This window comes from Camelus dromedarius, chromosome 6 (assembly GCF_036321535.1).
Source record: "Camelus dromedarius isolate mCamDro1 chromosome 6, mCamDro1.pat, whole genome shotgun sequence".
Taxonomy (NCBI): Eukaryota; Metazoa; Chordata; class Mammalia; order Artiodactyla; family Camelidae; genus Camelus; species Camelus dromedarius.
This window is the reverse complement of record NC_087441.1, coordinates 89230099-89257157: the sequence shown is the minus strand read 5'-3', so window position 1 is coordinate 89257157 and position 27059 is coordinate 89230099.

Here is a 27059-nt window from a genome sequence, read left to right as displayed (position 1 = left end):
AATAAAAATGAGGTTATACTGAACGATGAGAGTATGGTGTGTTCATCACAATGAAGGCATCACCAGCAATTACATATATACCAGATATTACACAAGGAAAACTACATGGCATCAAAGTCTAGTAAAAATTGTCCTCACAGAAATATCATGGAATTGTGTACAAACAAGAGACTGAAATTTTCACTTAACAAAGCCCTAGAAGTCTACTTAGATACCTGAGAGTACTTGACCAGTAGAGATAAAGAAGTATAGTAAAATAAACAGGAAGTACCATTTTCAGTTAAAAAGAAATTGAAGGCCCCCAAAAAAGCTTTCAAACATCTAGACTGTGAAACACTACCAGAGCAATTATTGAAAATGGAGGTGAGGGAAATACTGAAGAACAACAGTGTCTCAGAATCACAAAAGGAAGAATACAGAAAAGGGGAGGAGAACCTCTAAAGAGGAGCCAAATAAAATCAGAAAACTCAATGGATGAGATAATAGCAGGGCTAAAGTCAGTCCTAAGCAGACTAAATAATGCAGAGGGACTCGTGAATGACTGTGAACACAGGGGAACAGAAATACATCTATCAGAAGATGACATAGAAAAGCAAGTGAAAACCAATGCAAATATTGCTGTTGAACCCTGGGGTAAGACAAAGCATGAAAGACTAGGACTCATAAGAGTCCCAGAGGGTAAAGCAAGATATATAAAAAAAAAAAAAATTCTGGAAATAATTTGTAGAAAAACCAGTCAGAAAATTACTAAAAGCCAAGAAACAATCATCTATAAGAAATCAGAAGCAAACAGCATCTAAATTGTCTGGAATACCAATAGACATACAAGAAGCTGTTATATCATTCAAATAATTAAAGTTCATGATCAACCCAGATATTTTAAATGAACCTAGAGGAAGGCAACTTAGTCACAACAGAATCTACAGAAGGGTTTCAGCTGATATTTTGACAGGACTATTGCAGGAAAGGAAAGAGTGCCAGTACATAGTCCAAAACTTGAATGAGAAAAAGCTGCCATTTAGAGCAGCATAAGCCACAAGACCGCCATCTCTAAAAACAGCAGAAATAGGCAATTTCCCAGATCAGCAAAATGTAAAAGAATTCAGCAGTTCAAAACTAATCCTAAAAGAAAAATTTAGAATTCTACCCTGAATAGTAAAGTAGCAAGATGAAATAGAAATAAGGAAACCGTCATTGGAAAGGCAAGAAGAGTCATGAGTTGCAGAGAATAAACAAGAAGAAGTCAAGGAGGACATCAAAACCCTAAATATGGGAGAGGGAAGAAGGAAAACATAGGTGATTTTCAGCACTATACTAACTGAATAATCTTATATGAATCTCTGTTTAAAGAAAATGGAGAGATGCATAGCCTAATGTGTTTCAAAAACAAACAAAAGCAAACAATCAAAATAAGAAACAAACAAACAAACACCAAACAGTACTGTTGGCTGACATATATCCAAAGGAACCATGATAATTCAAAAGAAAATACTCAAAGGGGAGTCAAGTATCATTCAGCATGCACAGTATTGCTGCTTGCAAGTAATCAACACACTTGTATTCAGAAAACAGATGCGAGCAAAAAGATTGAAAAATGTTCATTCAAAAGAGCATATCGTGACCAAACACAAATGCCTATTTTGTATAAAATAGATTCATATTGCGTTATATACTTTGACTCTACTTCCAACAGAAAGAATGAATGTGATATACATCACTACATGGAGAATAAATGGCATACTCCCAGAACAAAGACAGGTAGTTCTACAAAACAGTACTAAGAGCAAAAAAGGCAGACAGGAATGAATACATTGGGATGGGCTTCATTTCTAGGAATTTCAGCCCCCATGAAACAACGGGATCCATGTCTTGAGAGTGTGGGTGTTTCAGCAGAAAAGCAACAGACGGATATGAATTCTGGGTGAATGGCTATTACACAAACATAAGATTCCTATAGTGGGGTCTTTGCGATCTGTTAAATGTTAGAAAGATTAAAGACGTATGGAAAAATAAACATAACATTCACACAATTCCCTCTGTATTGTGTATAGACATGTGAACTAAAGGAAAGAGGGCCGGAAAAAAAGGACCATGGGATGCTAATGGAGAGAATCAATTTTAACTTAGGAAACTCTCATTTGATGCAGTCCCTCCCCCAACACTGAAAAGATGCTGCAACATTTGTGGATGGCAGTTACCGTTTGGATAACAGGAGGAATGTTGTGTTCCACGAGGCTTGATGTGGCTGCTGGATCCAAGGTAACTCGGCAGAGCTCTGTTGGTTGATCAGAGCCATGTAGGGGCTGACACACTCCGTGGAGCTTGGCTTAGGTCTATTGTATGGGGAGCTCTTTAAGTTCGAGATAATTTTGCTGAACAATGGGTTTAGATCAAGGGTCAGTTTCTAGGAACTAAAAAGTCAGACATTGGATGATCTGCCCTTCATCAGCATACTGGTGAGGCTCCAAAGAACTTTCAGATTCCCTCAGTACTGTAGAAGTCGACTTTATGGGAGACACGAAGGGAAGCCTGCAGAAAAGCTGGCTGCACAGATTGAGGGGAGATGCGAACACATTTAAGAGACTTGTTCTGCTACAATGGAGAATACTGGCATGGATATTTCTTTACATAAATCCAGGCTTAGAAGACATTCATGAGACATGTTGAGCCAGGGTGATACTAGAAGAAACCTGTGGAGGGTCAATGTTAACTTCAAGAAGTACTAAATTCTCTGCTTTAAGAAGTGGCCCAATATTTCTGACGTCTAAAAGAGAAGAGATGTCAGAGTTGAGAAAACCGCACATGGTCTTGGAAGAGGTCATGAGAATCCAAAAGTTCCAAGGAGCATTTAAAAATCAAACAGACCACAGGGCATGAAGTCCTGGTAAGCATTTACCCGGGGTTGGTAATACATATCAAGCACTTGACCTTCCCTCCTAACCACTCAGGCATCCATTTCATATGATCAGAATTTGAGCTGCAATGAAGCCAATAGGAGAAGAGCAAGCCCCTCCTAGAATCAGTTTTCCTACATCTTCACACTCTGTGCACAACACTGAAATCCTCAATGGTCAAATACTGTCGACTATAATAGATAGAAATTAAATAATTAGCTCACAGAAAGAAATGATGACGTTCCCCTAGATTCAGCAAATTCAGGGTTACGTCTTCTTTGGGATGAAGGGAGTGTGGTAAGTGAGGGGATTCTTTGACTGAACTTGAATATGTATTTGGCCTCTGGTTTTCTAGACATTATATGTAACTATTATAAGTCAGTTAGTGAAGTGAACAGTAAAAATCGCCATATATATGTAAGGACATTTTTTTTTTATGTGGACCTTCTTTTCCCTTCATTCAAGCCCGGGTGCTGTATGTCATGTGGGTGCAGACTTAGTTGTGTTAAACTGCTTTACCCAACATGATCGGAAGTTTAAGCGTTCTCATGGTTGAGAGAAGAGCACCTGGTTTTCAATAGACTAGCAAAGCTGCAGCAGGTTTCTCATTGCTCTAATGCCCCTAGTTCCTTTTTGAACCAAGCCTACATATAAATATCTTGTTTCAGATTCATTGAGTTTTCCTGGAGAGAAATGTTACTGCTTGAAATGACAGCATTGGTCAGTATGTGTCATTGGGTGGAAAGGGCACCACATGCACAAGGGAAACCAAGTGTGGGGGTAATTTCATGCTTACAATAATTATTTCATGGTTCCTGTTGGTGTTGGAGGCATCAAAAGTAAAGAGTTTACCCGTCCCTTTCATCATATTCGAGTGGTATTTTACATTTTATCTTTCAAGTTTTTCCTTAGAGCTGACAAAATGGTACCTGAATTTGACAAGTGTGGATTGTAAGTAGATTTAGTATGTTTCAAAAACTAACTTCATTTTCATATAAATCCCAAAATATGTAAATCAATTGTATTACAATATTGAAAGACTGGAACTGTGGTATCAACACAATGACAAAAATGTATTCTTCGGACAAACACATAACATCATGAATGTATAGGAAAAAGAGATAAACAAGAATCCCATTTCGGCGAGTTATATATGGATAGTGTTGATTTATTGATGCCCAGGTGGCCGTGTACCAGTGCATCATACGCTAACTTGCTCCCAATTACACAGAATGTTAAAAATCCACTCACCAAGCCCATGGTTCAGGAGACTTGCCAAAGAGTGGTCCCTTAATTCCAAAGACAGTACGATGCCTTAGATAACGTGGATGGAGGAGAAGCAATGTAGAGAATGGAAATCAGTGCAGTACCTGACCTCTGGTAATGGAGCAGCAAAGGTGAAACTCTGTTTCAATTGGACGCACACTCTTAAGTGGACCGGACACATGGGATTCAAAGTGATGCGCTGAGTGTTAGAAGAGTGCACAGCAGATGCTAAGTTGACAGAACTGAAATAAATCAGCACAAATTTTCCCCAAAATTGATTCTGAAGCCAAGAAAAGAGCAGCCTAATTTGTGCTAGCAGTGGCTGCGTAAAATTTGGTAGAGGTCTATGGATTATGACACATGCTTTGGCTCAGCGATCTGGAGTGTGCTGTGGATTGAGGTTGGCCATAAAAAGAGAGAAAAATGAACTTGAACACCAAAGAGAAAGCAACCACTCCAGTGTGCAAAGTTGACTTTGTCGAAATGTCCCATGGCCTCATGCACTGCATCTGCAGGACCAGGGACCAATTTGGCATTTTGCCAAAAGAGCACGTGGGGGCTCAATCAGAGAAATCATGCATCTGGTCTGAGGAATCCAGGGGGCCTTGGGATTGATATCAGTTTCAAAAGCCTTTGGAACAGCTAAAGTCATAGCCTGGACAGGGATTAGGGTTTGGTATGAGGCAGAGGATGCGGGACAGCTGGGTTTCCTTTCGTGGTCCCAAGGCACAAGGATGAGACAACAAAGAGCATTTGTCTAGGTCCGCAGCGTGAGAAGATGTAGCATTACCTTCAGCGTTATCTCCCAAAAGCAGATGCTAAATTTTGGATGGCCTTGACATTGCAGAGCCCTGCGGACACCTAGGCAGTGTGAGCAATAATGGCAGCAGGCCCTGATGCATGGCATCCAAAGATATGTTTCCACAGGTTTTTCTGTGGATAGAGAAGCTCTGGGAAAAACTGGTAAGATTGGAACTTTCTTAGGGAAGTAGAAAGGACAAGGGCACTGTCAATGTGCTCTTTTGAATACACTTCAAAATGACATACAACAGCCTGCAAAGCTGAATATATTTAGATGCTCGGTTTCCAAAAGGGGAAGGGTCCGCTGAACTTTCAGAAATGTGACATAAGTTTAATGAAAATGAGATTGTTCTAAACGATGAGAGTATGGTGCGTTAATCACATCAAAGGCAACACCAGCAGTTAGAGATATACAGGACAACACACACAGGAAAACGACATGGAATCAATGTGCAGGAAAATTTGTCCTCACAGAAATATCATGGAATTGCCTACACCAAAGAGTCTAAAATTTTCACTTTACCAAGCCCTACAATTCTACATTAGATACCTGATAGTACTAGACCAGTAGAGATAAAGAAGTATAGTATAATAAACAGGAAGTACTATTTTCTGTTTCAAAGAGATTGAAGGTCCAAAAAAAGCTTTCAAACAACTAGATTATGAAACAATATCAGAGCATTTATTGAAAACCGAGGTGAGAGAAACACTGAAATAACCAGTGTCTCAGAACCACAAAAGGCACAATACCAGAAATGGGGAAGAGAATCATTGAGACGAGCCAAATAAATCAGAATACTCAGTGTATGAGATAATAGCAGGGCAAAATTCAGTCCTAAGCCGACTACATAATGCAGAGGGACTCGTGAATTTCCGTGAACCCTAGGGAAAATAAATCCCTGTATCAGAAAATGACATAGAAAAACAAGTGTAAACCAATGCAATATTGCTGTTGAAACATGGGGTAAGACAAAGCATGATAGACTAGAAATCATAATAAGCCCATTGGGAAAACCTAGATATAAAAATAAAACCCTGTATAGGTATTTGGAGAAAAATCAGACTGAAATTTGCTGAAAGCCAACAAACAATCTCCTATACGAAACCAGGAGCAAACAGCATCCAAATAATGTGGAATCCCAATAGGCTTACAAGCAGCTTTCTTTTCATTCAAATCATCAAAGTCCATGATCAACTCTGTAATTTTCGATGCACGAAGAAAACAGCAACTCAGGGACAACTGAACCCCCACAGGTGTTGCAGCTGATACTTAGACAGAAATATCACAGTACAGGAAGCATTTCCAAGACAAAGACCAAATCATGAATGAGACAAAGCTGCATTATACGGTAGCCTATGCCTCAAGACAGCCATTACCATTAACGACAGAGCTTGGCAATTTCACAGATCGGCAAAGTGTAAAATAATTCAGCATTTTAAAACTTATCCTAAAAGAAAGACTGAGAATTCTACCCTGAATAGAAAAGTAGTCACAATAGAAAATCTGGAAGTGTTTCAGCTGATAACTTGATATAAATATTTCAGGACAGGAAGGAGTTCCAGGACATACATCGGAACCTGAATGAGAAAATGATTCATTCTAGAGTAGCCTATGCCACAAGAACGCCATATCTGATAACGGCACATCTAGACAATTTCACAGACTGGCAAAACTTAATAGAATTCAAGAGTTCAAAACTTATCTTTAAACAAAGATTGAGAATTCTACACTGAAGAGAAAAGTAGCAACATGAAATGGAAATAAGAAAAACATCAATGGAAATGCATGAAGAGCCATGAGTTGTAGAGGGTAAACAAGTAGAAGGCAAGGAGGACAACAAATCCCTAAAGTTGGGAGAGGGAAGCAGGAAAACATAGGTGAATTTCAGCACTATAGTAACAGAATCATCTTATGTGACTCTATGTTTAATGCAAATGGAGAGATGCATGGACTAATGTGTTTGCAAAACAAACAACAAACAAACAATCAAAATATCAAACAAAAACCAAAGAGTACTGTTGGCTGACATATATGCAAAGGAACCGCGATAATTCAAAAGAAAATACTCAAAGGGGTGTCAAGTATCATTCAGCACGCACCGACCCAGTATTGCTCCTTGTATGTACTCAACACACATGTTTTCAGAAAACAGATGCGAGCAAAAAGATTGAAAAATGTTCATTCATAAGAGCATATCGTGACCAAACCCAAATGCCTATTTTGTATAAAATAGATTCATATTCTTTATATAGATTGAGTCTACTTCCAACAGAAAGAATGAATGTGATATCCATCCCTACATGGAGAATAAATGGCATACGCCCTTAACAAAGACAAGTAGTTCTAAAGAACTGTACTAAGAGCAAAAAAGACAGACAGTAATGCGTACATTGGGAGGGGCTACACTTCTAGGAATTTCAGCCCCCATGAAACAACGGGATCCATGTCTTGAGAGTGTGTGTGTTTCAGCAGAAAAGCAACAGACGGATATGTATTCTGGGTGAATGTCTATTACACAAACATAAGATTCCTATAGTGGGGTCTTTGTGAACTGTTAACTGTTAGAAAGGTTAAAGACGTGTGGAAAAATAAACATAACATGCACACACTTCCCTTGGTATTTTGTATAGACATCTGAACTAAAGGAAAGAGGGACAAAAAAAGGACCATGGGATGTTAATGGAGAGAATCACTTTTAACTTAGGAAACTCTCGTCTGAAGAAGTCCCTCCCACAACACCGAAAATAAGCTGCAACCTTTGTGGATGGCAGTTACAGGTTGGATTCCAGGTGGAATGCTGTTGTGTACCACGAGAGTTGTTGTGGCTGCTGGATCCAAGTTAACTCGGCAGAGCTCTGTGGGTGGATCAGAGTCAGGTAGGGGCTGACACATTCCGTGGAGCTTGGCTTATGTCTATTGGATGGAGAGCTCTTTAAGTTCGAGATACTGTTGCTGCCCAATGACCTTAGATCACGGGTCAGTTTCTAGGAACTGAAAAGTCAGACATTGGATGATCTGCCCGTCATCAGCATATTGGTGAGGCTCCGAGGAACTTTCAGACTTGCTCAGTAATGTAGAAGTCGACTTTATGGGAGACACGAAGGGAAGCCTGCAGAAAAGCTGGCTGCAGAGATTGAGGGGAGATGCGAACACATTGATGAGACTTGTTCTGCTACAATGGAGAATACGGGCATGGAGACTTCTTTACAGAATGCCAGGCTCAGAAGACTTTCATGAGAAATGTTGAGCCTGGCTGATACTAGCAGAAACCTGTGGAGGGTCAACGTGAATTTGAAGAAAGTACTCTATCCTCTGCTTTAAGAAGTGGCCCAATATTTCTGACGTCTAAAAGAGAAGAGATGTCAGAGTTGATAAAACCGCCCATGGTCTTGAAAGAGGTCATGAGAATCCACACGTTCCAAGGAGCATTTAAAAATCAAACAGACCACAGGGCATGAAGTCCTGGTAAGCTTTTACCCGGGGTTGGGAATACCTATCAAGCACTTGACCTTCCCTCCTATCCACTCAGGCATCAATTTCAGACGATCAGAATTTGAGCTGCAATGAAGCCAATAGGAGAAGAGCAAGCCCCTCCTAGAATCAGTTTTACTACAACATCACACTCTGCGCACAACACTGATTTCCTCAATGGTCAAATACTCTCGACTGTAATAGATAGAAATTAAATAATTAGCTCACACCAAGAAATGATGACGTTCCCCTAGATTCAGCAAATTCAGGGGTTACATCTTTTTTGGGATGAAGGGAGTGTGGTAAGTGAGGGGATTCTTTGACTGAACTTGAATATGTATTAGGCCTCTGGTTTTCTAGACATTATATGTAACTATTATAAGTCAGTTAGTGAAGTGAACAGTAAAAATCGCCATATATATGTAAGGACATTTTTTTTTTATGTGGACCTTCTTTTCCCTTCATTCAAGCCCGGGTGCTGTATGTCATGTGGGTGCAGACTTAGTTGTGTTAAACTGCTTTACCCAACATGATCAGAAGTTTAAGCGTTCTCATGGTTGAGAGAAGAGCACCTGGTTTTCAATAGACTAGCAAAGCTGCAGCAGGTTTCTCATTGCTCTAATGCCCCTAGTTCCTTTTTGAACCAAGCCTACATATAAATATCTTGTTTCAGATTCCTTGAGTTTTCCTGGAGAGAAATGTTACTGCTTGAAATGACAGCATTGGTCAGTATGTGTCATTGGGTGGAAAGGGCACCACATGCACAAGGGAAACCAAGTGTGGGGGTAATTTCATGCTTACAATAATTATTTCATGGTTCCTGTTGGTGTTGGAGGCATCAAAAGTAAAGAGTTTACCCGTCCCTTTCATCATATTCGAGTGGTATTTTACATTTTATCTTTCAAGTTTTTCCTTAGAGCTGACAAAATGGTACCTGAATTTGACAAGTGTGGATTGTAAGTAGATTTAGTATGTTTCAAAAACTAACTTCATTTTCATATAAATCCCAAAATATGTAAATCAATTGTATTACAATATTGAAAGACTGGAACTGTGGTATCAACACAATGACAAAAAATGTATTCTTCGGACAAACACATAACATCATGAATGTATAGGAAAAAGAGATAAACAAGAATCCCATTTCGGCGAGTTATATATGGATAGTGTTGATTTATTGATGCCCAGGTGGCCGTGTACCAGTGCATCATACGCTAACTTGCTCCCAATTACACAGAATGTTAAAAATCCACTCACCAAGCCCATGGTTCAGGAGACTTGCCAAAGAGTGGTCCCTTAATTCCAAAGACAGTACGATGCCTTAGATAACGTGGATGGAGGAGAAGCAATGTAGAGAATGGAAATCAGTGCAGTACCTGACCTCTGGTAATGGAGCAGCAAAGGTGAAACTCTGTTTCAATTGGACGCACACTCTTAAGTGGACCGGACACATGGGATTCAAAGTGATGCGCTGAGTGATAGAAGAGTGCACAGCAGATGCTAAGTTGACAGAACTGAAATAAATCAGCACAAATTTTCCCCAAAATTGATTCTGAGACGAAGAAAAGAGCAGCCTAATTTGAGCTAGCAGTGGCTGCGTAGAATGTGGTAGAGGACTATGGATTATGACACATGCTTTGGCTCAGCTATCTGGAGTGTGCTGTGGATTGAGGTTGGCCCTAAAAAGAGAGAAAAATGAACGTGAACACCAAAGATAAAGCAACAACTCCAGTGTGCAAAGTTGACTTTGTCGAAATGTCCCATGGCCACATGCACTGCATCTGAAGGTCCAGGGATCATTTTGGCATTTTGCCAAAAGAGCACGTGGGGGCTCAATCAGAGAAATCATGCATCTGGTCTGAGGAAACCAGGGGGCCTTCGGATTGATATCAGATTCCAAAGACTTTGGATCAGCTAAAGTCATAGCATGGACAGTGATTAGGTTTTGGTATGAGGCAGAGGATGCGGGACAGCTGGGTTTCCTTTCGTGGTCCCAAGGCACAAGGATGAGAGAACAAATAGCATTTGTCTAGGTCCGCAACGTGAGAAGATGTAGCATTTCCTTCAGCGTTATCTCCCAAAAGCAGATGCTAAATTTTGGATGGCCTTGACATTGCAGAGCACTGCGAACACCTAGGCAGTGTGAGCAATAATGGCAGCAGGCCCTGGTGCATGGCATCCAAAGATATGTTTCCACAGGTTTTTCTGTGGATAGAGAAGCTCTGGGAAAAACTGGTAAGATTGGAACTTTCTTAGGGAAGTAGAAAGGACAAGGGCACTGTCAATGTGCTCTTTTGAATACACTTCAAAATGACATACAACAGCCTGCAAAGCTGAATATATTTAGATGCTCCGTTTCCACAAGGGGAAGGGTCTGCTGTACTTTCAGAAATGTGACATAAGTTTAATGAAAATGAGATTGTTCTAAACGATGAGAGTATGGTGCGTTAATCACATCAAAGGCAACACCAGCAGTTAGAGATATACAGGACAACACACACAGGAAAACGACATGGAATCAATGTGCAGGAAAATATGTCCTCAAAGAAATATCATGGAATTGCCTACACCAAAGAGACTAAAATTTTCTCTTTACCAAGCCCTACAATTCTACATTAGATACCTGATAGTACTAGACCAGTAGAGATAAAGAAGTATAGTATAAGAAACAGGAAGTACCATTTTCTGTTTCAAAGAGATTGAAGGTCCAAGAAAAAGCTTTCAAACAACTAGATTATGAAACAATATCAGAGCATGTATTGAAAACCGAGGTGAGAGAAACATTGAAATAAACCAGTGTCTCAGAACCACAGAAGGCACAATACCAGAAATGGGGAAGAGAATCATTGAGACGAGCCAAATAAAATCAGAATACTCAATGTATGAGATAATAGCAGGGCAAAATTCAGTCCTAAGCCGACTACATAATGCAGAGGGACTCGTGAATATCCGTGAGCCCTAGGGAAAATAAATCCCTGTATCAGAAAATGACATAGAAAAACAAGTGTAAACCAATGCAATATTGCTGTTGAAACATGGGGTTATACAAAGCATGATAGACTAGAAATCATAATAAGCCCATTGGGAAAACCTCGATATAAAAATAAAACCCTGTATAGGTATTTGGAGAAAAATCAGACTGAAATTTGCTGAAAGCCAACAAACAATCTCCTATACGAAACCAGGAGCAAACAGCATCCAAATAATGTGGAATCCCAATAGGCTTACAAGCAGCTTTCTTTTCATTCAAATCATCAAAGTCCATGATCAACTCTGTAATTTTCGATGCACGAAGAAAACAGCAACTCAGTGACAACTGAACCCCCACAGGTGTTGCAGCTGATACCTAGACAGAAATATCACAGTACAGGAAGCATTTCCAAGACAAAGACCAAATCATGAATGAGACAAAGCTGCATTATACGGTAGCCTATGCCTCAAGACAGCCATTACCATTAACGACAGAGCTTGGCAATTTCACAGATCGGCAAAGTGTAAAATAATTCAGCATTTAAAAACTTATCCTAAAAGAAAGACTGAGAATTCTACCCTAAATAGAAAAGTAGTCACAACAGAAACTCTGGAAGTGTTTCAGCTGATAACTTGATATAAATATTTCAGGACAGCAAGGAGTTCCAGGTCATACATCGGAACCTGAATGAGAAAAAGATTCATTCTAGAGTAGCCTATGCCACAAGAACGCCATATCTGATAACGGCACATCTAGACAATTTCACAGACTGGGAAAACTTAATAGAATTCAACAGTTCAAAACTTATCTTTAAACAAAGATTGAGAATTCTACACTGAAGAGAAAAGTAGCAACATGAAATGGAAATAAGAAAAACATCAATGGAAATGCATGAAGAGCCATGAGTTGTAGAGAGTAAACAAGTAGAAGGCAAGGAGGACAACAAATCCCTAAAGTTGGGAGAGGGAAGCAGGAAAACATAGGTGAATTTCAGCACTATACTAACAGAATCATCTTATGTGACTCTCTGTTTAATGCAAATGGAGAGATGCATGGACTAATGTGTTTGCAAAACAAACAACAAGCAAACAATCAAAATATCAAACAAAAACCAAAGAGTACTGTTGGCTGACATATATGCAAAGGAACCGCGATAATTCAAAAGAAAATACTCAAAGGGGTGTCAAGTATCATTCAACACGCACCGACCCAGTATTGCTCCTTGCATGTACTCAACACACATGTTTTCAGAAAACAGATGCGAGCAAAAAGATTGAAAAATGTTCATTCATAAGAGCATATCGTGACCAAACCCAAATGCCTATTTTGTATAAAATAGATTCATATTCCTTTATATAGATTGAGTCTACTTCCAACAGAAAGAATGAATGTGATATCCATCCCTACATGGAGAATAAATGGCATACGCCCTTAACAAAGACAAGTAGTTCTAAAGAACGGTACTAAGAGCAAAAAAGACAGACAGTAATGCGTACATTGGGAGGGGCTACACTTCTAGGAATTTCAGCCCCCATGAAACAACGGGATCCATGTCTTGAGAGTGTGTGTGTTTCAGCAGAAAAACAACAGACGGATATGTATTCTGGGTGAATGTCTATTACACAAACATAAGATTCCTATAGTGGGGTCTTTGTGAACTGTTAACTGTTAGAAAGGTTAAAGACGTGTGAAAAAATAAACATAACATGCACACACTTCCCTTGGTATTTTGTATAGACATCTGAACTAAAGGAGAGAGGGACAAAAAAAGGACTATGGGATGTTAATGGAGAGAATCACTTTTAACTTAGGAAACTCTCGTCTGATGAATTCCGTCCCCCAAAACTAAAAAGATGCTGCAGCCTTTGTGGATGGCAGTTACAGGTTGGATTCCAGGTGGAATGCTGGTGTGTACCACGAGAGTTGTTGTGGCTGCTGGATCCAAGGTAACTCGGCAGAGCTCTGTGGGTGGATCAGAGTCAGGTAGGGGCTGACACATTCCGTGGAGCTTGGCTTATGTCTATTGGATGGAGAGCTCTTTAAGTTCGAGATACTGTTGCTGCCCAATGACCTTAGATCACGGGTCAGTTTCTAGGAACTGAAAAGTAAGACAGTGGAAGATCTGCCCATCATCAGCATATTGGTGAGGCTCCGAGGAACTTTCAGACTTGCTCAGTAATGTAGAAGTCGACTTTATGGGAGACACGAAGGGAAGCCTGCAGAAAAGCTGGCTGCAGAGATTGAGGGGAGATGCGAACACATTGATGAGACTTGTTCTGCTACAATGGAGAATACGGGCATGGAGACTTCTTTACAGAATGCCAGGCTCAGAAGACTTTCATGAGAAATGTTGAGCCTGGCTGATACTAGCAGAAACCTGTGGAGGGTCAACGTGAACTTGAAGAAAGTACTCTATCCTCTGCTTTAAGAAGTGGCCCAATATTTCTGACGTCTAAAAGAGAAGAGATGTCAGAGTTGATAAAACCGACCATGGTCTTGGAAGAGGTCATGAGAATCCACACGTTTCAAGGAGCATTTAAAAATCAAACAGACCACAGGGCATGAAGTCCTGGTAAGCATTTACCCGGGGTTGGGAATACCTATCAAGCACTTGACCTTCCCTCCTATCCACTCAGGCATCAATTTCAGACGATCAGAATTTGAGCTGCAATGAAGCCAATAGGAGAAGAGTAAGCCCCTCCTAGAATCAGTTTTACTACAACTTCACACTCTGTGCACAACACTGGAAACCTCAATGGTCAAATACTCTCGACTATAATAGATAGAATTTAAATAATTAGCTCACAGAAAGAAATGATGACGTTCCCCTAGATTCAGCAAATTCAGGGGTTACGTCTTCTTTGGGGTGAAGGGAGTGTGGTAAGTCAGGGGATTCTTTGCCTGAACTTGAATATGTATTAGGCCTCTGGTTTTCTAGATATTATATGTAACTATTATAAGTCAGTTAGTGAAGTGAACAGTAAAAGTCGCCATAGACATGTAAGGACATTTTATTTTTATATGGACCTTCTTTTCCCTTCATTCAAGCCCGGGTGCTTTATGTCACGTGGGTGCAGACTTGGTTGTGTTAAACTGCTTTACGCAACATGATCAGACTTTAAGCGTTCTCATGGTTGATAGAAGAGCACCTGGTTCTCAATAGACTAGCAAAGCTGCAGCAGGTTTCTCATTGCTCTAATGCCCCTAGTTCCTTTGTGAACCAAGCCTACATATAAATATCTTGTTTCAGACTCCTTGAGTTTTCCTGGAGAGAAATGTTACTGCTTGAATTGACAGCATTGTTCAGTATGTGTCATTGGGTGGAAAGGGCACCACATGCACAAGGGAAACCAAGTGTGGGGGTAATTTCATGCTTACAATAATTATTTCATGGTTCCTGTTGGGGTTGGAGGCATCAAAATTAAAGAATTTACCCGTCCCTTTCATCATATTCGAGTGGTATTTTACATTTTATCTTTCTAGTGTTTCCTTAGAGCTGACAAAATGGTACCTGAATTTGACAAGTGTGGATTGTAAGTAGATTTAGTATGTTTCAAAAACTAACTTCATTTTCATATAAATCCCAAAATATGTAAATCAATTTTATTACAATATTGAAAGGCTGCAACTCTGGTATCAACACAATGACAAAAATGTATTCTTCGGACAAACACATAATATCATGAATGTATAGGAAAAGGAGATAAACAAGAATCCCATTTCGGCGAGTTATATATGGTTAGTGTTGATTTATTGATGCCCAGGTGTCCGTGTACCAGTGCATCGTACGCTAACTTGCTCCCAATTACACAGAATTTTAAAAATCCTCTCACCAAGCCCTTGGTTCAGAAGACTTGCCGAAGAGTGGTCCCTTAATTCCAAAGACAGTACGATGCCTTAGATAAAGTGGACAGAACTGAACCAAAGTAGAGAATGGAAATAAGTGCAGTACCTGACCTCAGGTAATGGAGCAGCAAATGTGAAACTCTGTTTCAATTGGAAGCACACTCTTTAGGGACTGGACACATGGGATTCAAAGCGATGCGCTGAGTGTTAGAAGAGTGCACAGTAGATGCTATGTAGACAGAAGTGAAATAAATCAGCACAAATTGTCCCCAAAATTGATTCTGAGGCGAAGAAACGAGCAGCCTAATTTGAGCTAGCCGTGGCTGCGTAAAATGAGGTATAGGAATATGGATTATGACACATGCTTTGTCTCAGCGATCTGGAGTGTGCTGTGGATTGAGGTTGGCCGTAAAAAGAGAGAAAAATGAACTTGAACCCCAAAGAGAATGCTACCAATCCAGTGTACAAAGTTGACTTTGTCGAAATGTCCCATGGCCACATGCACTGCACCTGCAGGACCAGGGACCAATTTGGCATTTTGCCAATAGAGCACGTGGGGGCTCAATCAGAGAAATCATGCATCTGGTCTGAGGAATCCAGGGGGCCTTGGGATTGATAAAAGTTTCCAAAACTTTGGATCAGCTAAAGTCATTGCCTGGACTGGGATTAGGGTTTGGTATGAGGCAGAGGATGCGGGAGAGCTGGGTTTCCTTTCGAGGTCCCAAGCCACAAGGATGAGAGAACAAAGAGCATTTGTCTAGGTCCGCAGCGTGAGAAGATGAAGCATTTCCTTCAGCGTTATCTCCCAAAAGCAGATGCTAAATTTTGGATGGCCTTGACATTGCAGAGCCCTGCGGACACCTAGGCAGTGTGAGCAATAATGGCAGCAGGCCCTGATGCATGGCATCCAAAGATATGTTTCCAAAGATTTTTCTTTGGATAGAGAAGCTCTGGGAAAAACTGGTAAGATTGGAACTTTCTTATTTAAGTAGAAAGGACAAGGGCACTGTCAATGTGCTCTTTTGAATACACTTCAAAATGACATACAACAGCCTGCAAATCTGAATATATTTAGATGCTCTGTTTCCACAAGGGGAAGGGTCCTCTGAACTTTCAGAAATATGATGTAAGTGTAATAAAAATGAGAATTTTTAAACCATGAGATTATGTTGCGTTCATCACATCAAAGCAACACAAGCAGTTAGAGATATACAAGACAACACACTCAGGAAAACGACATGGAATAAATGTGCAGGGAAATTTGTCCTCATAGAAATATCATGGAATTGCCTACACCAAAGAGACTAAAATATTCTCTTTACCAAGCCCAACAATTCTACATTAGATACGTGATATTACTAGACCAGTAGAGATAAAGAAGTATAGTACAAGAAACAGGAAGTACCATTATCTGTTTCAAAGAGATTGAAGGTCCAAGAAAAAGCTTTCAAATAACTAGATTATGAAACATTATCAGAGCATGTATTGAAAACCGAGGTGAGAGAAACACTGAAATAAACAAGTGTCTCAGAACCACAAAAGGCACAATACCAGAAATGGGGAAGAGAATCATTGAGACGAGCCAAATAAAATCAGAATACTCAATGTATGAGATAATAGCAGGGCAAAATTCAGTCCTAAGCAGACTAAATAATGCAGAGGGACTCGTGAATATCCGTGAACACAAGGGAAAAGGAATCACTGTATAAGAAGATGACATAGAAAAACAAGTGTAAACCAATGCAAATATTGCTGTTGAAACCTGTGGTAAGACAAAGAATGAAATACTAGGATTCATAAGAGCCCCATAGGGAAAAGCTAGATATAAATATCAAACTCTGAATAGGTATTTGGAAAAAAATCAGACTGAAACTTGCTGAAAGCCAACAAACAATCTCCTATATGAAACCAGGAGCAAACAGCATCCAAATAATTTGGAATCCCAATAGACATACAAGCAGCTATATTTTCATTCAAATCATCAAAGTTCATGATCAATTCTGTGATTTTCAATGCATGTAGTTTACAGCAACTCAGTCACAACAGAACCCCCACAGGTGTTTCAGCTTATACCTAGACAGAAATATCACAGTACAGGAAGGAGTGTCAAGACATAGACCCAAATATGAATGAGACAAAGCTGCATTATACGGTAGCCAATGCCACAAGACAGCCATTACCATTAATGACAGAGCTTGGCAATTTCACAGATCGGCAAAATGTAAATTAATTCAGCACTTAAAATCTTATCCTAAAAGAAAGATTGAGAAATCTACCCTGAATAGAAAAGTAGTCACAACAGTAACTCCAGAAGTGTTTCAGCTGATAACTCGACACATATATTGCAGGACAGGAAGGATTGCCAAGACATACACCAAAAGTTGAATTAGAAACAGCTGCATTCTATAGAAGCCTATGCCACAAGTACGCCATATCTGATAACGGCACATCTAGACAATTTCACAGACTGGCAAAACTTAATAGAATTCAACAGTTCAAAACTTATCTTTAAACAAAGATTGAGAATTCTACACTGAAGAGAAAAGTAGCAACATGAAATGGAAATAAGAAAAACATCAATGGACATGCATGAAGAGCCATGAGTTGTAGAGAGTAAACAAGTAGAAGGCAAGGAGGACAACAAATCCCTAAAGTTGGGAGAGGGAAGCAGGAAAACATAGGTGAATTTCAGCACTATACTAACAGAATCATCTTATGTGACTCTCTGTTTAATGCAAATGGAGAGATGCATGGACTAATGTGTTTGCAAAACAAACAACAAGCAAATAATTAAAATATCAAACAAAAAACAAAGAGTACTGTTGGCTGACATTTATGCAAAGGAACCATGATAATTCAAAAGAAAATACTCAAAGGGGTGTCAAGTATCATTCAGCACGCACCGAACTAGTATTGCTCCTTGCATGTACTCAACACACATGTTTTCAGAAAACAGATGCGAGCAAAAAGTTTGAAAAATGTTCATTCATAAGAGCATATCGTGATCAAACCCAAATGCCTATTTAGTATAAAATAGATTCATATTCCTTTATATAGGTTGAGTCTACTTCCAACAGAAAGAATGAATGTGATATCCATCCCTACATGAAGAATAAATGGCATACGCACATCACAAATTCAAGTAGTTCTATAAAACGGTAATAAGAGCAAAAAAGACAGACAGTAATGCGTACATTGGGAGGGGTTTCATTTCTAGGAATTTCAGCCCCATGAAACAACGGGATCCATGTCTTGAGAGTGTGTGTGTTTCAGCAGAAAAGCAACAGACGGATATGTATTCTGGGTGAATGTCTATTACACAAACATAAGATTCCTATAGTGGGGTCTTTGTGAACTGTTAACTGTTAGAAAGGTTAAAGACGTGTGAAAAATAAACATAACATGCACACAATTCCCTCTGTATTGTGTATAGAGATCTGAACTAAAGGAAAGAGGTTCGAAAAGAAGGACCATGGGATGCTAATGGAGAGAATCACTTTAAACTTAGGAAACTCTCGACTGATGCAGTCCCTCCCCCAACACTGAAAAGATGCTGCAACCTTTGTGGATTGCAGTTACCGGTCGGATTCCAGGTGGACTGTTGGTGTGTTCCACGAGGGTTGTTGTGGCTGCTGGATCCAAGGTAACTCGGCAGAGCTCTGTGGGTGGATCAGAGCCATGTAGGGGCTGACACCCTCCGTGGAGCTTGGCTTATCTCTATTGTATGGGGAGCTCTTTAAGTACGAGATACTGTAGCTTCCCAAAGACCTTAGATCACAGGTCAGTTTCTAGGAACTGAAAAGTCAGACAGTGGAAGATCTGATCGTCATCAGCATACTGGTGAGGCTCTAAGGAATTTCCATACTTGCTCAGTAATGTAGAAATCGACTTTATGGGAGACACGAAGAGAAGCCTGCAGAAAGTCTGGCTGCACAGATTGAGGGGAGATGCGAACACATTGATGAGACTTGTTCTGCTACAATGGAGAATACGGGCATGGAGACTTCTTTACAGAATACCAGGCTCAGAAGACATTGAAGAGATATGTTGAGCCTGGTTGATACTAGCAGAAACCTGTGGAGGGTCAACGTGAACTTGAAGAAGGTACTCTATTCTCTGTTCCAAGAAGTGGCCCAATATTCCTGACGTCTAAATGAGAAGAGATGTCAGAGTTGATAAAACTGCCCATGATCTTGAAATAGGTCGTGAGAATCCACACATCCCAAGGGGCATTTAAAAATCACACAGACCACAGGGCATGAAGTCCTGGTAAGCATTTACACAGGGTTGGGTATACCTATCAAGCCCTTGCCCTTCCCTCCTATCCACTCAGGCATCCATTTCAGAGGATCCTAACTTGAGCTGCAATGAAGCCAATAGGAGAAGAGCAAGCCCCTCCTAGAATCAGTTTTCCTACAACTTCACACTCTGTGCACAACACTGAAATCCTCAATGGTCAAATACTCTCGACTATAATAGATAGAAATTAAATAAATAGCAAACACAAAGAAATAATGACGTTCCCCTAGATTCAGCAAATTCAGGGGTTACGTCTTCTTTGGGGTGAAGGGAGTGTGGTAATTGAGGGGATTCTTTGACTGAACTTGAATTTGTATTAGTCCTCCAGTTTTCTAGACCGTATAGGTAACTATTATAAGTCAGTTAGTGACGTGAACAGTAAAAGTCGACTTACACATGTAAGGACATTTTTTTTTTTATGTGGACCGTCTTTTTCCTTCATTCATGCCCGGGTGCTTTATGTCATGTGGGTGCAGACTTGGTTGTGTTAAACTGCTTTACCCAACATGATCGGACGTTTAAGAGTTCTCATGGTTGATAGAAGAGCACCTGGTTCTCAATAGACTAGCAAAGCTGCAGCAGGTTTCTCATTGCTCTACTGCCCCTAGTTCCTTTTTGAACCAAGCCTACATGTAAATATCTTGTTTCAGATTCCTTGTGTTTTCCTGGAGAGAAATGTTACTGCTTGAAATGACAACATTGGTCAGTATGATTCATTGAGTGGAAAGGGCATCACATGCACAAGGGAAACCAAGTGTGGGGGTAAGTTCATGCTTACAATAATTATTTCATGGTTCCTGTTGGTGTTGGAGACATCAAAAGTAAAGAGTTTACCTGTCCGCTTCATCGTTTTCGAGTGTTATTTTACATTTTATCTGTCTAGATTTTCCTTAGAGATGACAAAATGGTACCTGAAATTGATAAGTGTGGATTGTAAGTAGATTTAGTATGTTTCAAAAACTAAATTCATTTTCATATAAATCCCAAAATATGTAAATCAATTTTATTACACTCTTGAAAGGCTGCCACTGAGGTATCAACACAATGACATAAATGGAGTTTTCGGACAAACACATAACATCATGACAGTATAGAAATAAGAGATAAACAAGAATCCCATTTTGTCGAGTTATATATGGAAAGTGTTGATTTATTGATGCCCAGGTGGCAGTGTACCAGTGCATCATACGCTAACTCGCTAACAATTACACAGAATTTTGAAAATCCACTCACCAAGCCCTTGGTTCATGAGACTTGCCAAAGAGTGGTCCCTTAATTCCGAAGACAGTATGATGCCTCAGAAAACGTGGATGGGGGAGAAGCAAAGTAGAGGATGGAAATCAGTGCAGTACCTGACCTCTGGTAATGGAGCAGGAAAGGTGAACTTCTGCTTCAATTATACACACAATTTTAAGAATAAAAGACACATGTGATTCAAAGCGATTCACTGAGTGTTAGAAGAGTGCACAGCAGATGCTAATCTGACAGAACTGAAATAAATCAGCACAAATTGTCCCCACAATTGATTCTGAGGCCAAGAAACTAGCAACCGAATTTTGGCTAGAATTGGATGCGTAAAATCAGGTATAGGAAAATGGATGATGTCACACGATTTGTCTCAGTGATCTGGAGTGTGTTGTGGATTGTGGTTGGCCCTACCAAGAGAGAAAACTGGCCTTTAACCCCCAAAGAAAAATCAACCACTCCGGTGTGCAAAGTTGACTTTATCGAAATGTCCCATGGCCACATTCACTGCATCTGCAGGCCCAGGGACCAATTTGTCATTTTGCCAATAGAGCACGTGGGGGCTAAATCAGAGAAATCATGCATCTGGTCTGAGGAATCCAGGGGACCTTGGGATTGAAATCAGTTTCCAAAGCCTTTGGATCAGCTAAAGTCATAGCCTGGACTGGGATTAGGTTTTGATATGAGGCAGAGGATGCGGGACAGCTGGGTTCCCTTTCGAGGTCCCAAGCCACAAGGATGAGAGAACAAAGAGCATTTGTCTAGGTCCACAGCGTGAGTAGATGAATCATTTCATTCACCATTATCTCCCAAATGCAGATGCTATATTTTGGTTGGCCTTGATATTGCACAGACCCGAGGACAACTATGTGGGTTGAGCAATAATGGCAGCAGGCCCTGATGCATGACATCCATAGATATGATTCCACAGGATTTTCTGTTGACAGAGAAGCTCTGGGAAGTACTGGTAAGATTGGAACTTTCTTATGGAAGTAGAAAGGACAAGGGCACTGTCAATGTGCTCTTTAGAAAACACTTCAAAATGACATGCAACATCCTGCAAAGCTGAAATATATAGAAGCTCCGTTTCCACAAGGGGAAGGGTCCTCTGAAGTTTCAGAAAAGTGACATAAGCGTAATAAAAATGAGATTGTTCTAAACGATGAGTGTATGTTCAATTGATCACATCAAAGGCAACACCAGCATTTAGAGATATACAAGACATCACACACAGTAAAAAGACATGGAATCAATGTGCAGGAAAATATGTCCTCACAGAAATATCATGGAATTGCCTACAACTAAGAGACTTAAATTTTCACTTTAAAAAGACCTACAATTCTACATTAGATACCTGATAATACTAGACCAGTAAAGATAAAGACGTATAGTACAAGAAACAGGAAGTACCATTTTCTGTTTCAAAGAGATTGAAGGTCCAAAATAAAGCTTTCAAACACCTAGATTATGAAACATTATCAGAGCTTTTATTGAAAACCTAGGTGATAGGAACACTGAAGTAAAACCGTGTCTCAGAATCACAAAAGGCACAATACCAGAAATGTGGAAGAGAATCATTCAGACGAGCCAAATAAAATCAGAATACTCAATCTATGATATAATAGCAGGGCAAAATTCAGTCCTAAGCAGACTAGATAATGCAGAGGGATTCGTGAATGTCCGTGAACACAAGAGAAAAGAAATCCCTGTATCAGAAGTTGGCATAGAAATGCAAGTGTAAACCAATGCAAATATTGCTGTTGAATCCTTGGGTAAGACAAAGCATGAAATACTAGGATTCATAAGACCCCCATAGGGAAAAGCTAGATATAAAAATCAAACTCTGAATAGGTATTTGGAGAACAGCAGACTGAAAATTACTGAAATCCAAGAATCAATCCTCTATATGAAACCAGGAGCAAACAGCATCCAAATAATTTGGAATCCCAATAGACATACAAGCAGCTATATTTTCATTCAAAACATCGAAGATCATGATAAGCTCTGTGATTTTTGATGCACCTAGAGGACAGCAACTCAGTCACAACAGAACCCCCACATGTGTTTCAGCTGATACCTAGACAGAAATATCACAGTACAGGTAGGAGTGAAAAGACATACACCAAATCATGAATGAGACAAATCTCCAATTACGGTAGCCTATGACTCAAGACAGCCATTAACATTAATGACAGAATTTGGCAATTTCACAGATCTGCAAAGTGTAAAATAATTCAGCATTTAAAAACTTATCCTAAAAGAAAGATTGAGAATTCTACCGTGAATAGAAAAGTAGTCACAACAGAAACTCCAGAAGTGTTTCAGCTGATAACTCGACACAAATACTGCAGGACAGGGAGGAGTGCCAAGACATACACTGAAACCTGAATGAGAAAAAGCTGCAATCTAGAGTAGCCTATGCCACAAGAATGCCATATCTGATAACAGCAGATCTAGAAAATTTCACAGAGCGGCAAAACTGAATAGAATTCAGCAGTTCAATTCTTATACTTAGACAAAGATTGACAATACTACCCTGAAGAGTAAAGTAGCAAGATGAAACTGAAATAAGAAACCATCATTGGAAATAAAGAAGAGCCATGAGTTGTAGAGAATTAACAAGAAGAAGGCAAGGAGGACATCAAAACCCTACAGATGGGATAGGGAAGCAGGAAAACATAGGTGATTTTCAGCAATATACTAACTGAATCATCTTATATGGCTCTCTGTTTAATGCAAATGGAGAGATATATGGCCTTATGTGTTTGCAAAACAAACAACAAGCAATCAATCAAAATATAAAACAAACAAACAAACACCAAAGAGTACTGTTTGCTGACATATATGCAAAGAACCATGAGAATTCAAAAGAAAATACTCAAAGTGCTGTCAAGTATCATTCAGCACGCACCGAACCAGTATCGCTGCTTGCATGTACTCAAAACACTTGTATTCAGAAAACAGATGCGAGCAAAATGATTGAAAAATTTTCATTCATAAGAGCATATTGTGACCTAACCCAAATGCCTATTTTGTATAAAATCGATTCATATTCCATTATATAGTTTGACTCTTCTTCCAACAGGAAGATTGAATGTGATATTCATCCCTAGTTAGAGAATTAATGGCATACGCCTCCAACAAAGACAAGTAGTTCTACAAAACTGTACTAACAGCAAAAGAGACAGACAGAAAAGTGTACATTGGGATGGGCTTCATTTCTAGGAATTTCAGCCCCCATGAAACAAATGGATCCATATCTTGAGACTGTGGGAATTTAAGCAGAAAAGCAACAGACGGATATTTATTCTGAGTGAATGGCTATTACACAAACATAAGATTCCTTTGGGTGGTCTGTGTGAATTGTTAACTGTTAGAAAGTTTAAACCACTTGGAAATATACACTTAACATGCACACACTTCCCTCACTTTGTAATCTGTATTGAGATCTCTACTAAAGGAAAGAGGGTTGGAAAAACAGGACCATGGGATGCTAATGGAGAGAATTACTTTTAACTTAGGAATCTCTCGTCCGATGCAGTCCCTCCCCCAGCACTGAAAACATGCTGCAACCTTTGTGGATGGCAGTTACCAGTTGGATTCCAGGTGGAACGTTGGTGTGTTCCACGAGGCTTGTTGTGGCTTCCATATCCAAGGTAACTTTGCAGAGGTCTGTGGGTGGATCAGAGTCACGTAGGGGCTGAAACCCTCTGTGGAGCTTGGCTTAGGTCTATTATATGGGGAGCTATATATGTTCGTGATACTTCTGCTGCCCAATCACCTGAGAACACGGGTCAATTTCTAGAAACTGAGAAGAACAGACATTGGAAGATATGCCCGTCATCAGCACACTGGTGAGGCTCTGAGGTACTTTCAGACTTGCCCAGTAATGTAGAAGTCGACTTTATGGGAGACACGAAGAGAAGCATGAAGAAAAGCTGGCTGCACAGATTGAGGAGAGATGCGAACACATTGATGAGAGTTGTTCTGCTACAATGGAGAATAATGGCATGGAGATTTCTTTCCAGAACACCACACTCCAAAGACATTCATGAGACATGTTGAGCCTGGCTGATACTAGCAGAAACCTGTGGAGGGTCAACGTGAACTTGAAGAAGGTACTGTAATCTCTGCTCAAAGTAGATGTCCAATATACCTGACGTATAAAAGAAAAGAGATGGCAGAGTTGATAAAATAGCTCATGTTTTTGAAAGAGGCCGTGAGAATCCACACGTCCCAAGGGGCATTTAAAAATCACACAGACCACAGGGCATGAAGTCCTGGTAAGCATTTACCCAGGGTTGGGAATACCTATCAAGCACTTGCCCTTCCCTCCTATCCACTCAGGCATCCATATCAGAGGATCAGAACTTGAGCTACAATGAAGCCAATAGGAGAAGAGCAAGCCCCTCCTAGAACCAGTTTTCCTACAACTTCACACTCTGTGCACAACACTGAATTCCTCAATGGTCAAATACTCTCGACTATAATAGATAGAAATTAAGTTAATAGCACACACAAAGAAATGATGATCTTCCCTTAGATTCAGCAAATTCAGGGGTTACGTCTTCTTTGGGGTGAAGGGAGTGTGGTAAGTGAGGGGATTCTTTGACTGAACTTGAATATGTATTAGGCCTCAGATTTTCTAGACAGTATAGGTAAATATTATAAATCAGTTAGTGAAGTGAACAGTAAAAGTCGCCATATATATGTAAGGACTTTTTTTGTTTATGTGGACCTTCTTTTCCCTTCATTCATGCCCGGGTGCTGTATGTCATGTGGGTGCAGAATTGGTTGTGTTAAACTGCTTTACCCAACATGATCGGACGTTTAAGAGTTCTCATGGTTGATAGAAGAGCACCTGGTTCTCAATAGACTAGCAAAGCTGCAGCAGGTTTCTCATTGCTCTAATGCCCCTAGTTCCTTTTTGAACCAAGCCTAAATATAAATATCTTGTTTCAGATTCCTTGTGTTTTCCTGGAGAGAAATGGTGGATGGCCCTATCAAGAGAGGAAACTGACCTTAGACCCCAATAAGAATGCAACCACACTGGCGTGCAAAGTTGAGTTTTTTGAAATATCCCATGGCCACATCCACTGCATCTGCAGGCCCAGGGACCAATTTGGCTATTTGCCAATAGAGCACTTGTGGGGATCAATCAGAGGAATCATGCATCTTGTCTGAGATATCCAGGGGGCCTTGGGGATGTAATCAGTTTCAAAAGCCTTAGGATCAGCTACATTCATAGCCTGGTCTGGGATTAGAGTTTGGTATGAGGCATAGGATGCGGGATAGCTCTGTGGTTCCCTTCATGGTCCAAAGCCACAAGGATGAGTGAACAAAGAATAGTGGTCTATTCCACAGTGTGAGAAGATGAAGCATTTCCTTCACCATTATCTCCCAAAAGCAGAAACCACATTATGAATGGCATGACATTATACGGCACCAAGGAAAACTAGGTGGGGCTGCGTGATAATGGCAGAAGGCCCTGATGCATGACATCCTTAGATATGTTTCCACAGGTTTATCTGCAGAGAGAGAAGCTCTGGGAAGAATTGTTAACATTGGGACATTCCTATGGAAATAGAAAGGACAAGTGCACTGACACGATGCTGTTTTGGAAACACTCAAAAATGACATACAACAGCCTGCAGAGCTGAAAACATTTAGATGCTACGTTTCCACTAGAGCAAGGATCCTGTAGACTTTCAGAACAGTGATATAAGCATAATAAAAATGAGGTTATACTGAACGATGAGAGTATGGTGTGTTCATCACAATGAAGGCATCACCAGCAATTACATATATACCAGATATTACACAAGGAAAACTACATGGCATCAAAGTCTATGAAAAATTGTCCTCACAGGAATATCATGGAATTGTGTACAACCAAGAGACTGAAATTTTCACTTAACAAAGCCCTAGATGTCTACTTAGATACCTGAGAGTACTTGACCAGTAGAGATAAAGAAGTATAGTAAAATAAACAGGAAGTACCATTTTCAGTTAAAAAGAAATTGAAGGCCCCCAAAAAAGCTTTCAAACATCTAGACTGTGAAACACTACCAGAGCAATTATTGAAAACGGAGGTGAGGGAAATACTGAAGAACAACAGTGTCTCAGAATCACAAAAGGAAGAATACAGAAAAGGGGAGGAGAACCTCTAAAGAGGAGCCAAATAAAATCAGAAAACTCAATGGATGAGATAATAGCAGGGCTAAAGTCAGTCCTAAGCAGACTAAATAATGCAGAGGGACTCGTG